A 15954-nucleotide genomic window follows, 5' to 3' on the forward strand; every position below is an offset into this window, starting at 1 on the left:
TCCTACTGCAAGGAACAGAGAACAGATGGCTTTTAGTTTAAAAAAAAAAAATTAAACCTAAGGACCTCAATAGAAGAAAAACAAAGAAGATAAAAGGGGAGGAAAAGTGAAGTAAATCATTTAAATGCCGTAATCCATCATTTAAGCCTTCCAGGGGCTTCCCAGTTTAAAGGCGTAACTCAGTATTACCTTTTCTTTCTTTCTTTTTTTTTTTTAAAGATTTTATTTATTTGAGAGAGAGAAACAGCATGAGAGGGGATAGGGTCAGAGGGAGAAGCAGGCTCCCCGCTGAGCCGGGAGCCCGATGTGGGACTCGATCCCGGGACTTCGGGATCATGACCTGAGCCGAAGGCAGTTGCTTAACCAACTGAGCCACCCAGGCGCCCGAGTATTACCTTTTCTGAAGTGAGGACCTGCATTTGCACATACCACTGAATATTCTAGCATGGTGGCCAGACCACTGGTTCTCGGGTTGGCCTGGTTTGATCCAGCCCTGCCACTTACTGTGTGAAGTTAGGCAAGTTACTCAACCTTTCTAAGCCTTTGTGTTTTTGTATCTATAAAATGAGGATGCGCCGCACCTACCTTCTAGGATTACTGGGTGGATTAAATGAAATAATATATGCGAGGTGTGTAGCACAGTGCCTGGGCTGTAGGAAGCACCCCATAAATACCACCATAATTGTTCAAAGAAACAGAAGTATATGCCAAACATAGCATCACCTTTTCTAACAAAGAGCCCAGAATTAACATAAAATGTAAACATGGGGTTTTGTTTTGTTTTGTTTTGTTGCTATTGTTGTTGCAGAATTTTCATCTCTCTTGATTATCACAGTGTCCTTTCCAATGTCTGTCTGAATCATTGGCGGTTTGTTTAGATTAAACGCTAGAGATAGGAGGCTGTCAAATGTGCTCTGCAAAGCCGCAGTGAGAGTCCTGAGGGCCAAGGGTACAGATAAGATAAAGGTAATTAAATCACAAGGGTGGTGATTTCCAGCCTGCAGTCTTAGATTCTGCTAGGCAGAGAGGCTGAGGTTGGAGGGGCCTTGCTAGCGAAGGGCAAATGGGGTAGAAATTTCAGTTCCCAAATACTGGAGCTAGAAGCTGTGAGATGGCTGTTGGCAGAGAAATGAGAAACAGTCTCAAGGAGAAAGAGTGCTGGAAAAGTACAACACAGACTTTCCCAAATCTAATATTTACCTGCATTCCTGACTGCGGGCCACACATGGCCCTAGGGTCTTCACAGGCTATCTTTATCTACCGATTTTACAGATGAAACAGCCGACGTTCAGAGATAATTCCTTGCCCAAGATCATACAAAGAAAGCAGAAATTGCATTTGGAGGTGGCATTTGTTGTTCGTAGTAATGGTTGTAGTAATCTGGGTCACGGGCGTCCGAAAGACCAGGCGTGAAAGCGCTGAGCTAAGGAGAAACAGTCTGCTCCCAGAGAGCGGATTTAGGAAGTTCCACTTGACTGATAAAACCGCATTTGCACAGACAAGTCATCGGAGTAAAGAGTGGAACCCTAAGAGATTTCATGTGGGTAACTGGTCGCTACAGAAACTACTTGCTTCGTCCTTGATGGTTATGGGTTTAGCAGTTCTTATTTTTTGTCCAGGAACTAGGAATTGGCATCATTGTACAGAAAGGAATGCAGACTTGCCAGGCAGGGAAACGCTCCATGAACTCATATCCATGATAAAAAGAAACAGGTTGCGTAATTGCTACACATCTGTGAGAGAAAATTTTAAAATAGAGCTTTTTCTGAATAATTAATCTTATCTCTTGATTTAGGCCCTCATTTTTTAGTAATGAATATTTATATCTCATTACCATCTACTTTGCTTACTGACTGCAAATTTACAGTCACTTCGGGAGAGGAGACGAGAGGCTGATGGCGAAAAAGCTGCAATACGCAGGCTGAAAACTTTTCAGCTCAGCTACAATTAAAGCACCAAAGCGCTTGAGCTCTCTGTTAGAAATATTTTCAGGGGCGCCTGGGTGGCTCAGTCGTTAAGCGTCTGCCTTCGGCTCAGGTCATGATCCCAGGGTCCTGGGATCGAGCCCGGCATCGGGCTCCCTGCTCTGCGGGAAGCCTGCTTCTCCCTCTCCCACTCCCCCTGCTTATATTCCCTCTGCTGTGTCTCTCTCTGTCAAATAAATAAATAAAATCTTTAAAAAAAAAAAAAGAAAGAAATATTTTCAGATTTTATAGTCTCTGAAACGAATGCTGCTTCCGTGATGCTCGTGGAGATAGATCGAGCATTACGATGCACTGTAGAGATTGTTTTTCTTCTACTGAGACTGGGCCTGCAATTAGTAAACACTAGCAAGAGGTTAGTGGAATTTAGGCCTTTTGAATGTGGCTCATGTAGTACAGGAACCCCGGGAATCAATGACGAAAAAGTGTAGATTTCGCTTTTACTATCATTTTTTTTTAATAAGCCAGACACGAAAAGACAATGTTGTATGATTCCACTTACATGATGTACACAGGATAGGCAAACTTAGAAAGTAGGATGGTGGTGATCAAAGTCTGGAGGAGAGAGAGAAATGGAAAGTTATTGTTTAATGGGTACAGTTTCAGTTTGGGAAGATCAAAAAGTTTTTGTTTTTTTTTAAGATTTTATTTATTTGACACAGAGAGACACAGTGAGAGAGGGAACACAAGCAGGGGGGAAGGGGAGAGAGAGAAGAGGCTTCCTGCCGAGCAGGGAGCCCGATGCGGGGCTCAATCCCAGGACCCCGGGACCATGACACAAGCCGAAGGCAGATGCTTAACGACTGAGCCACCCAGGCGCCCCTAAAAAGTTTTCAAGATGCATGGTAATGTTTGCCCAAGAATATGACTGTATTTACTGCCACTTAACTGCGTGACTAGAAAGTGGTTAAAGTGGCACATTTCATGTTATGCATTTTTACCATCATAAAAAAACATCCTTAAGCCACAACAATAACGCCAATAATACCTACTAGTTTTGACTGTTGTGCTGGGAAAGTGCTAAATGCTTTTCATGTGCATTCTCTCATTTAACCCCTAAGGTAAGTACCAAAGAGAATGAGATATAAAAGTTTAAGTCGTCTGTTTCAGCTTCACACAGAGAGCAAATGGTAGAGCAGGGTTGGAACCTGGGTCTATTTACAAAGCCCATGCTATACCTGTATCATTATAAATATATTAATATTTATATATAAAATATAAAATATTTATTTAGGACTTGAAAGTCCTTTTTAAAGTTTGCACAAGATTTTCATATTTTATATTTTCACATCAAACCAAGGGCAAGATTTAAATAAAAACAAACACTGAGGCTCAATGTTCTAATGCCAACAAGTGACTTTATTGTCAGCTCATGCTTTTTTAACTCTCCTTCATCTACATAACCTCAGACACAAGGCAAAGGAGGGGCGCCCGGGTGGCTCAGTCGTTAAGCATATGCCTTCGGCTCAGGTCATGGTCCCAGGGTCCTGGGATTGAGCCCCACATCAAGCCCCACGTTGGGCTCCCTGCTCGGCAGGAAGCCTGCTTCTCCCTTCCCCACTCCCCCTGCTTCTCCCTCCCCCACTCCCCCTGCTTCTCCCTCCCCCACTCCCCCCTGCTGTGTTCCCTCTCTCACTGTGTCTCTCTCTGTCAAATAAATAAATAAAATTAAAAAAAAAAAAAAAACACAAGGCAAAGGCAATCCCGGGGCTAGCATCCTTCTCTCACACTGTAATTTTGGCAGTAAGATAGAGGAGGGGGGAGAATGAATTTGCTCCCTTTCCCATCTGCCCCCTCCTGTTGTTTCACTTGATGGCCTTTGTAGGATTTCTAGCATGGACTTCTGTTACTTCGTATTGTTTCTGCCCCCATACCACACCCTACTTTCAAAACCGTCCCCGCCTCTCCCCTGGGTGGTCCATCAGGGGCTCCACCTGCTCTAGACTCACAGGGGTGGGCAAGTGACCCCAGCAGGGACAGAGTCATTTCAGAGGAGTGAATGTTGACTTTGCTGTTACTTAGGGAAAGGCTGCCTGAAGATGAGTACCTAGAAAACCAGAGCCAAGAAAGGGAGAGTCCTGTTGACATTGTTTTAAAATGTTTGGCCTTTGTTCTGGGAATGGCTGACACACAATGGGCATTCGGTTATATTTTCCTTGAAATAACACATCATCTGACTAGTTTATGAAAACGCCAAGATCTCGAGTGCTGAAATGTGGCCTGAGCACAGTGTCTTTCCATTCTATATGTCCAGTTCATTCATTCAATGAATATTTACTGTGTAGCAGGTAAGACAGGAACCTGAACAGGTGACTGTCATAGTCTGTGGTTGAATGTAGCATCAGAAACAGAGTATTATGGGAGCACATAGGAAGCACTTCTACCTCTGTGGGAAGAGTATTCCAGGCTGAGGTTGAAAGGGGGCTATGTTGGGTGTGTTCAGGAACATCAGAGCGGCCTTTGCCACCAGCCTTTCTCCTCCTGTGTAATCGGTTATCCCAGTATGTTATCCTTTCTTTCTTGGAGAGAAGGCCTCTTTCACCCCTAAGGTTATGAGTAGATGTCTCCCAATTCAAAACTTCTAGTCCTAATCTTTCCACATGATCCCAGGCAAATATTTTCAATTGCTTACATGAAATTGCCACTTGAATCTCCTCCTGGTTCCTTCAGATCTACAGGTGCTTCAAAGAATTCATCATCGTCTCCGCCCCAAACACACCCGACCAGCTCCTCTTCCTGGTGATACTTTCCTTGACAATGGCCCATTACCATTGAGTTAGTGAGGCTTACAACTTCAAAGCCATCTTTACTTCCTCCTCCTTGGTATTTCACATGGAATCAGTCATCCAGACCATATGCAAATGGTCAAAGCTCCAAAGATGGACCCCACCAAGGTACTAAACAGGACCGGACATGTTGTAAGTGGGCAATCATTCTCTGGCTTATTGCAATCAAGAGGAAATGACTTTTTTTCCCTCTTTGACTCATCTGCAACATGTTTATCTTTTTTTTTTTTTAAAGATTTTATTTATTTATTTGACAGAGAGATAGAGAGAGAGCACAAGTAGGCAGAGAGGCAGGCAGAGGGAGAGGGAGAAGCAGACTCTCCACCGAGCAGGGAGCCCGACGTGGGGCTCGATCCCAGGACCCTGGGATCATGACCTGAGCCAAAGGCAGCCGCTTAACCGACTGAGCCACCCAGGTGCCCCTCAACATGTTTATCTTTACCTGAAAACTTCTATTGAGGTAAAATCTGGAAGACCACAAACCACACTTCCAGATGAGCTTCCATGATTAATGGATTGTGAACAAATCGCTTTAAACACAATGAACACATATGAGTGCAAGTGTTTGTCTCCACTCTGATTTAAGCCAGCTGGGATTACCAGTTGGGTTCATTCTGAGCTCTTTCTGAGGTGCCCAGGGACTCTCAACTATTTTGTCTTTATTTCATTCTGGTACTGAAGTGATGTGAAGTCTCCAAAGTCACTTTAGTGCTACACAAGGGCTGCTATGCAAGAGCATACCTATTTTCTCCATCATATATTTTTTTAAACCTGCAGACCTCCCTTCTTCAGAAAGCATTCCCTTATTAACCTTATGCACTCCTATGTGTTTGTGGTACCTCAACGTTCAAGGTGAAATATTTGCCAATTCGATTCAATTGGGAAGCAGGCAGCCCAAATAAACAGTCAAAAATGAATTATCAATAATAATTAAATAAAGGCAGTTTTAACGATGTTAAGACTTCATGGTAACTCTAGTCAGGGCCAATGTTGTCTAAAGTACAGGGAAGAACAATTAATATGAATTGTAACAAAATATCAATGGAAGAAATGATTAACCTTTTTCATCTGTAATAGTTGAATAAGAAGCAACATAAAGTAGAATTATGTAAGGTATACATGTTACTTCTTGTCAAGAGATAGCTGAATCTGAACATTTATTTTAAAGTCAGTTACAAGTTAGGAAACACAGTTCATATATTTATCTCTAAATGTGTACTTTGTTCTAGGGCAATGTGCTTGTCAAATATTTTCACACTATGGCTTATCTAGAAAACAATCATCTTTGTGTAGCACGCTGGTCTGAGTGGATGAAGCTGCTCACAACCATGGAACAGACTGGCGAGTTGGGCTACAGGTCCTGTCTGGCAACCCCACGGGCTGAGAGGATCCATGTCTGAGCACACTTACAACGCATCCATGATTGAGAAGGTCTAGTCTAGAAAATAAGGCAATATAGTGTATTGTTGGTCCTAATCTCAGCTCTGGAATCAAACTGTGTCCTCAAGCACCTCCTAGCCCTGAGAGCTCTGTGCTCTTCAGTTTCTTCATCTGTAAAGGGGCTAATAAATTCTACCTCACAGGTTTTGATTATGCCTGTGAAGTGCTTAGAATTGTGCCTGACACTCAGTAGGTGCTCAAAAACTGTTAGCTGTTACTTTGTACTCAAACCCTGGGACTATCCAAACAGGAGGAAGCCAGATGGTACTGAATAAAATACATGAACTTCCCAGGAGATGGGTGGGTCACTGGAGAAAAGGCTACATTGTTACTATGGAAATGTCCCTGCAGTATCCCAGCTAAACCAGATTGTGGTGTACATTTTCCCAAAGAATAATTCCAGATACAGACTAGAATTCAATGGGCAAATAGGATTTAACTTACAGGATTTACAGCACAGATCCCTACTTCAGAAATGAATCAATTCACTACATAAAAGTAAATATCATTTAAATTATTTGTTTTGGCCATAACAGTATTTTCTTATTAAGAATCTAAGATAGTTTGGGCTTTGCAATATAATAATGTGAAAAATTTATAAATTTGAATGTGAATTTAATGAAGTCGAGAGGTAAATTTACTTATCTTGAAAAGGGTTGTAATATATGAATTAAACAGATAATTGTCAATATAATACTTAGAGGATTTAGTTCTCAGACTTTCCATCTCTACCTTATTCATATAATTAGCATCTCATTTAGTCAATTCATATGTTCTGTGGGTGAAGGGAAATTTAGTTGGTACTTTCTGTTCCCTAAAATTAGAACATATAATCCATATCTGAAATCTGTTGAGAATTTATTTTGAGTTCTCTGTATTTTCTCTATGAAGAATTTGCTACAAAGAAATCTTTTTACAAAATTACATAATAATTCTACTGTGGGATAATCAAAATCCCAAGAAGCACAAAAAAGAAAATCCAAGATGAACAAATATTCAACATTAATTTATTATTATTATGTAATTACATATATTATATTATTATTCAACATTAATTTATAATATTTATAATTTATAGGGTCAAAATATTGGGATACATTTATTGTCATTATTTTGAGTGACAGTAATAAGTACATGACTCTGAAGAGCTATCACATGACATGTTAAATAGGAATTGTTCAAATGTGCTCTGAGTCACAAACATTTCAGTGACTTTTTTTTTTTGATGTGCTCATGTTGGCTGCATTGTCAATATACCTGCCCAGTTATGTGGATATACTCAGCTCATATCTGCAACACTTTTACCTGGAAACAAAATGTTTTGTCATAATTTTAATCACAGCTTAAAGACAGCAAGCCATAGTAATCATGAGATAGTATTTTTAAGTTTAGGAAAATAAAGAATTTATTTTTAACTGAGTAATGTTAAGCCATTCATATAATTTTCTTCCTCCCCTGATTAATATACATATCAAAAAGTTTTAAAACTGGAAAGAAAATAAGAACGCTTTTAGAATGAAGCAAATGAACTATAATGACAAAAGCTCAATGAAGAACATTATTTGCCTTTTATCAGAGGAAAAATAGTAAATTTAATAGCTATTTTATTTCAAATATAGGCAGATATTTAAATCATTAACATAATCTATGTGTCATTTACCCTCCTCAGAAATCATTTAGATAATTGTAATACTTTTGATTGTTTAGAACCCATTTAGTTAATATGGATTCTGGTTCCACAAAGAATGCTGCAGTTTTATTTTTTTTCCTGTTTTCTTTTTTTTCTTTTTTAAAAAATTTTATTATATTATGCTAGTCACCATACATTATTACATCATAAGTTCTTGATGTAGTGTTCCATGATTCATTGTTTGCGTATAACACCCAGTGCTCGATTCAGTATGTGCCCTCTTTAATACCCATCACCAGGCTAACCCATCCCCCTACACCCCTCCCAAAACCCTGTTTGTTTCTCAGAGTCCATAGTCTCTCATGGTTCGTCTCCCCCTCCGATTTCCCCCCCTTCATTTTTCCCTTCCTACTTTTTTTTTTTTTAACATATAATGTATTATTTGTTCCAGAGATACAGGTCTGTGATTCATCAATCTTACACAATTCACAGCACTCACCATAGCACATATCCTCCCCAATGTCCATCCTCCAGCCACCCCATCCCTCCCACCCCCACCACTCCAGCAACCCTCAGTTTGTTTCCTGAGATTAAGAATTCCTCATATCAGTGAGATCATGATACTTGTCTTTCTCTGATTGACTTATTTCGCTTAGCATAACACCCTCTAGTTCTATCCACATCGTTGCAAATAGCAAGATTACAGTTTTTTGATGGCTGCATAATATTCCATTGTGTATATATACTACATCCTCTATATCCACTCATCTGTTGATGGACATCTTGGCTCTTTTCATAGTTTGGCTATTGTGGATATTGCTGCTATAAACATCGGGGTGCACATACCCCTTCGGATCACTACATTTGTTTCTTTGGGGTAAATGCCCAGTAGTGCAATTGCAGGATTGTAGGGTAGCTCTATTTTCAACTTTTTGAGGAATCTCCATACTGTTTTCCAGAGTGGCTGCACCAGCTTGCATTCCCACCAACAGTGTAGGAGGGTTCCCCTTTCTCTGCATCCTCGCCAACATGTCATGTCCTGACTTAATTTTAGCCATTCTGACTGGTGTGAGGTGGTATCTCATTGAGGTTTTGATTTGGATTTTCCTGATGCCAAGTGATATTGAGCACTTTTTCATGTGTCTATTAGCCATGTGGATGTCTTCTTTGGAAAAATGTCTGTTCATGTCTTCTGTCCATCTCTTGATTGGATTATTTGTTCACTGGGTGTTGAGTTTGAGAATTTCTTTATAGATTTTGAATACCAGCCCTTTATCTGATATGTCATTTGCAAATATCTTCTCCCATTCTGTCGGTTGTCTTTTGGTTTTGTTGACTGTTTCCTTTGCTGTGCAAAAGCTTTTTATCTTGAAGTCCCAATAGTTCATTTTTTTTGCCCTTGCTTCCCTTGCCTTTGGTGATGTTTCTAGGAAGAAGTTGCTGCGGCTGGGGTTGAAGAGGTTGCTGCCTGTGTTCTCCTCAAGGATTTTGATGGATTCCTTTCTCACATTTAGGTCTTTCACCCTTTTTCAGTCTATTTTTGTGTGTGGTGTGAGGAAATGTTCCAGTTTCATTCTTCTGCATGTGGCTATCCAATTTTCCCAACACCATTTGTTGAAGAGACTGTCTTTTTTCCATTGGACATTCTTTCCTGCTTTGTCAAAGATTAGTTGACCATAGAATTGAGGGTCCATTTCTGGGCTCTCTATTCTGTTCCATTGATCGATGTGTCTGTTTTTGTGCCAGTACCATACTGTCTTGATGATGACAGCTTTGTAATAAAGCTGGAAGTCTGGAATTGTGATGCCACCAGCTTTGGTTTTCTTTTTCAACATTCCTCTGGTTATTCAGGGTCTTTTCTGGTTCCATACAAATTTTAGGATTATTTGTTCCATTTCTTTGAAAAAAGTGGATGGTATTTTGATGGGGATTGCATTGAACATGTAGATTGCTCTAGGTAGCATTGACATTTTCACAATATTTGTTCTTCCAATCCATGAACATGGAGCATTTTTCCATTTCTTTGTGTCTTCCTCAATTTCTTTCATGAGTATTCTATAGTTTTCTGAGTACAGATTCTTTGCCTCTTTGGTTAGATTTATTCCTAGGTATCTTATGGTTTTGGGTGCAATTTAATGGGATCGACTCCTTAATTTCTCTTTCTTCTCTCTTGGTGGTGTATAGAAATGTGATTTCTGTGCATTGATTTTATATCCTGCCACTTTACTGAATTCCTGTATGAGTTCTAGCAGTTTTGGGGTGGAGTCTTTTGGGTTTTCCACATAAAGTATCATATCATCTGCAGAGAGTGAGAGTTTGACTTCTAGTTTGCCGATTCGGATGCTTTTTATTTCTTTTTGTTGTCTGATTGCTGTGGCTAGGACTTCTAGAACTATGTTGAATAGCAGTGGTGATAGTGGACATCTCTGGCATGTTCCTGGACTTAGGGGAAAAGCTCTGTTTTTCCCCATTGAGAATGATATTCACTGTGGGTTTTTCATAGATGGCTTTTATGATATTGAGGTATGTACTCTTTATCCCTACATTCTGAAGGGTTTTAATCAGAAAGGATGCTGTACTTTGTCAAATGCTTTTTCTGCATCTACTGAGAGGATCATATGGTTCTTGTTCTTTCTTTTATTAATGTATCGTATCACATTGATTTGCGGATGTTGAACCAACCTTGAATGCTGCAGTTTTAAAACCCTGTTTTGGGAGAATGATACCTTCGGGACAGTTGACTTATTTTCTCATTTTAAAAAATCTGAATCTATCAATCTAAAATAAAGTACCTCTTTTTATAAAATAAGCTTTATAAACTTGGTTTTACTGTAGGATGCCTCAGATATCGTGAAACTTAGGAAGTACACTAAGATGTTTATATATTTTACTTTATAAATTTTATTCAATATTGATGGTCATTATTTCAGGGCTTTGGAAACAATCAAAAGGAAAATACTTTTTAAATTACAGATAATATAGAAATAACTTCCGTATGATTTCCAGTAGCGGTAACACCAATTTGGATGGGTTGGTATGGCACTGTAGGACACAGGAGATGAAATGGAGTATTGAAATAATTCTGATGCCAGAATATTTGGTTGCTACCTTAGGGGAGCGTCATTTTAATTGTGGACAAATGAATTTTTGATGTTACAAATAATGCATATCTGTTCTTAAAAAACAAACTAGGAAATAAATGTTTGAGTCTTAGCCCTGCCATTTACTCATTCTATGACTTTGGGCAAATTACTTTAACCTCTCAATGCTTGGTTTGCTCATCTATAAAATGGAGATAAGAGTTGCACTTACCTCACAGAGCTGCTGTGGTTAGAGAAATTGACATAGGTAAAATGCTTAGACCCTTGCAAAGCATATAACAGGCAATCAGTATTAGCTGTTCTTGTCTTTATGAAAGCATCCCTTTTCCTCCAATTTTGCATACATTGTATGTTTTCTTTTTTGTGTTTTTTAAGCTTTGGTGGTTTAATAGTATCATCGTCATCCTCATCATTTACATTTCCTTAATTACCAGTAAGACTGAATTCTTTTCCGATTATTGGCAATCTGGATGAATCACCAGAGAATTACGCTGAGTGAAAAAAGCCAGTTCCAAGAGATTACTATATAATTCCATGTATATTAGCATTTTGGCAATGACAAAGTTGTAGTAATGGAGACCAGATTAGTGCTGGCCAGGGCTAGATATGGGGTAGGGGCAAGAGAGTAGGTGTTGCTATAAAAGGGCAAAATGAGGGGCCCTTGTGCTATGACTAGTCTATCTCGACTGCATCAATATGACTACCCTGGTTGTGACACTGTCCTACAGCTCTGTAAGGTGCTACCACTGGGAGAAATTGAGTAAAGGGAACATGTTTGCAGTAGTCCAGAAAAACAAAGACCCTCTGCTATAGCAGAATTGTCTTAAATTATATTCCCTGGTTTTTATAGAACATATAAAAAGTGAAAAATTGACAAATGATTTAGAGCCAACATTTTTGGAATATTTATTAAATCCAGTAGTGTAAGCAAGCCATGTCCCATCTCTACAAGGTTATGCTCATTTTACTATTCAGTAAGTCAACAAATATTTATAATGCATCTATTAGGTGCTGGGCACTATTCCAGGAGCCGGCAAGGCAGTGATGAACAAGACAGAGAACAAGACAAATGCCTCTGAGAGAGTGAGGATGAAGTAAGAGAATAGTGCACAGTAGAAGGCATCTGTTAAGACTCCATGATACATGTTATTTCCATGTATCTGCTTCAGCTGAGCCCTATTCAGGGTCCTGTTCAACTCTGGGGAAAAGGAGAAAAGCAACTGTGCACTGACTGCTGATACTGCAGAGAGACTGGTCAGTTGGCCCCTCCCTTTTGCTCTGTGCAACGGCAAATACCACTCAAGTAACTCAACATACTCCGACTACTACTGATTTCACTATGAACATTTTTGGAGGGTTAGAGGACAAGAACTCTAGCTCAATTGTTTATAAATATGAGGACAGAGAACAGGAACCTGGGGAAAAGTCAGAACCAAACTCCATTTGGTGAAGCTTCTCCCTAGTGAATGGCAGAGCTGAGACACAAGTGTCACTGTTAAACTGACAGATTAAGTAAAATGCTTTAAGTCTTTCAACAGTAGCTTTCTCAAGACCTCTCGAGACAATCTTGAGTAGGGGTCAAACAAAATACACATCTTACAGGACACTGGAACAGATTTCTTGGTCCTTATGAATATTTGTGACATCTTCCTAGAAATCCCCTCACTGAAATGTCAAGATCACTGACCCCTCCCTGCTTTTTTTCCACTCCTAAGGAATTGTTTTCCTGCCTACTTAGTTTTGTTTTCGCTTTCCTACTCACCTGTTACTGGGGTGCCCAAAAAGAACTACCACCTATCTTTATCTAAAGAATGTTGGCTATTTTTATCAAATTTGTGTAACAGCAAACATATAAAATATACAAAATCTACATGTTTTATATCTTTCAGACACAGACCAGAGTTAAACATTTTTAAATAAGAATGTTCTCTGAAAGAATACTTGAGTAGCCTTAAGCTAATTGTATTTAAGAAAACTCTCATTTACAATTCCCTTTGATGGTAACAATGATAGTGAATTGAAAATGAGAGTAGTCTTCCCCCTATTATATATGTAATAAAGCAACTAGTTACCTGTTTGTTAACGCTAGGAAGCTTCTAATGAGCCCCAGGAGAGAAAGTAATTCCCAAAGTTCTTATGAGGAGTGAGCCTAATGCAAGTGCAAATTTAAAACCACATTTAGAGCTCATCCTGTTTTCAGCCACTATCACAATAGATGGTGATGCTGGAAGCAGGAATGGTCAGCCCATTGTAGCCTGATGGAAAATTACAATAGAGAAATATTTTCTGAGGCAAGTGCTCACAAATCCAGCACGGTGACAAGCCTTCCTCTTGGATAAGCAAGCAGAACCCTAGCTTTTAGGTCTCTTCCTAAACCTATTATCCCCTCCATCTTCCTTGCTACACTGAGTGGCTAGCCTCCACTCAGTTGCTAAAGCCAGAAACAAAAAATTATCTTTAATTACCCTTTTTCTTACCGCCCCCCCTGCCCAATATCCAATTCATTAATGAGTCTGGATAATTCCATCACTTAAATCTACCTTGACTCTCTCTTTGCTTACCATACCTCCTGTCCCACTCATTGTTAGCTGGACATCTGCGAATAGCCTTCTAATTTGTCTCCAGACTTTCCTTCTTGGCTCCTCTGAGTCCATTCCCCATATTCCACATTTACTTCTTGAAAGATGAGAATTTCAAATTTATAGACAAGTTGCAGGAATTGTGCAAAGACCTTTATCTTCTGAACCCAGTTTCAGACATGATGATCCACTCATTATCCCTGAATTCTCTAGTGAGCATTTCCTCTCATGCCATCAAGATGGTTATCACCATCTAATACAAAGAACCAGTCCAAGTTTTCCACTTATCTTAATAATGTTCTTTGTAACAAATTCAATATAGGATCACACATGCATTTAGTTATCTCATCTCTTTAAAGTCCTTCACTGTAGAACAGGTTTTCAGTCTTTTTTTTTTTATCATAATCTTGACAGTTTTCGGGACTACAGGCCAGTTGTGTTTACAAGGTACCTCTGTTGGGTTTGTCTGGTGTTTGTTTCCTCATGAAGAGATTCAGATCATGCATTTTTGGCAGAAATATCACAGAAGTGATTTTTTCCCCCTCATTGCATCATAGCAGATTGTATCAGTTCAGGTCTTCCAAGAAACAGATGCAAGTTGAATTAAACACGAGAGACTTACTGAGGGAAATGCCTGTGAAGAATAAAGGGGAAGAAGCAGGAGTTGGCAGAGAGGGCCTTTTAACTAAGACTTGGGACTAACACCTGAGAAAGGAGCAAAGGATGGACCTCAGTTTGCAGGTCAGTCCTGAGAAAACCTCAGCCCGACTGATGGGATGTCCCTAAGGAAATGTATCCTGTTAAGAGGAATCCCACATCATCAGGAATGGACCTTGCCCAGTGACTGGCTGGGAGCAGCCTAGGAGAGTGGACGTCAGCATTCATGGACACACACCTAGTTCCTTTCTCTGAAGTGGTGTGGATCTGCCATAATTTGTGCAGCCATTCCCCTACAAGCTGTGTTCACTTTGTTTCCAGTTGTTTGACACTAAGAACAATGCTGCACTTAATACATCAGAAATGCCAGGGGTGGAAGTTGAAGCAGGCAGGCTGTGAATTCCTTGGAGGAAGTTTGCAGGAAACTTCTTTGTATATGGTCTTCCTGAATTCTCTCCTTCTCTGGCAGCAGGAAACATTCAGGCCACTTAGCTGCTCTCAGCCTACTGAGGCCAGGGAGAACTGACATATTTTGGTGGGGTCCATATCAAACTTCCACTGAGAAGCCCAAGAATTTCAAAGTCTCCCCCAAGATCTCCGGCTCTCCAGTCTTTCCTCCCAGCAGAGAAAGCCCTGCTCTCTGGGAAACCAGAGAAAATCAGAGGTTGGCTTTCTCTGCTAAGACCCTCACAAAAAGCAAACCTCATCTGTGCCCAGCAGTTGTAGATCCTAGCAGCCAAGCGGAGGAAAGACAATCTCAGGTTCCATGTTCCCAAAATCTGTTCCAAGTCCATCTAATAATGTAATGCACTCCTTTGCAAACTACCTAGAATGTGGATTCCATGCAAAGCCGTTCTTTTGTAAATTTAAAGTATGTGATGACACAAAACCAGTTAATTAACTTAAAATTGGACGAATGAACTGAAAAAACTTAATGGAAAACCACTCAGTTCCCTGCCCTCCTTGCTGAGGTCAACTTAGTGCAAGACTGGGAGAGATAATGAGTATGAAACAGGCCATGCTTCAAAACATTTCTACTGAAAAGCGCTTTGTAACTAATAAGGACAGAATCAAAGAATTCCCTCTTAGCTGCTTCTACTATATGGTAGTCATAAATTTTATGCATCCTAGGATAAACACACTTACATTAAAACATACCAGGGATGGGGCGCCTAGGTGGTGCAGTTAAGCGTCCAACTCTTGGTTTCGGCTAAGGTCATGATCTTAGGGTCCTGGGATCAAGCCTGGCGTGGGGCTCTGTGCTCAGCTTGGAATCTGCTCGTCCCTCTTCCTCTGCTCCTCCCCCCGCTCATGTGCTCTCTCTCTCTATATATAGCTCCATCTATCTCTATAGTGAATAAAGAAAATCTTAAAAAAAAACAAACCCATACCACTCTAATTGTATATCTACTGTAAAAATTTTGTAATTTTCAAATTATTCTTTTTTGGTTCAATGCATATTCTACTCATTCTCTTCTCTTCCATTTCTCTGCATGTTTTGTGATTTTTAAGCCTTTCACCCAGCAGATTGCCCTACAGAGTATTAGTCATTTTTAAGACAGTAGTATCAGTTAGTAATTACTGTTTAGATAATCAACTTTGTTGAAACATGGCAAAATGATTAAGTTTACCATATACACATATACTATTTTAATACCACTGTGCATTTAATGCTATCCCTAAAAATGTTCAATACTGACCTCCCAATACAGTATACTACTACTACGTTTTCCCCACAATGAGTGCTGACAGGCACCATCAACCAAAGAGGCATGGCAG

This window comes from Mirounga leonina, unplaced genomic scaffold (genome assembly GCF_011800145.1).
Source record: "Mirounga leonina isolate KUSES-001 unplaced genomic scaffold, KU_Mleo_1.0 Mir_165, whole genome shotgun sequence".
Lineage (NCBI taxonomy): Eukaryota > Metazoa > Chordata > Mammalia > Carnivora > Phocidae > Mirounga > Mirounga leonina.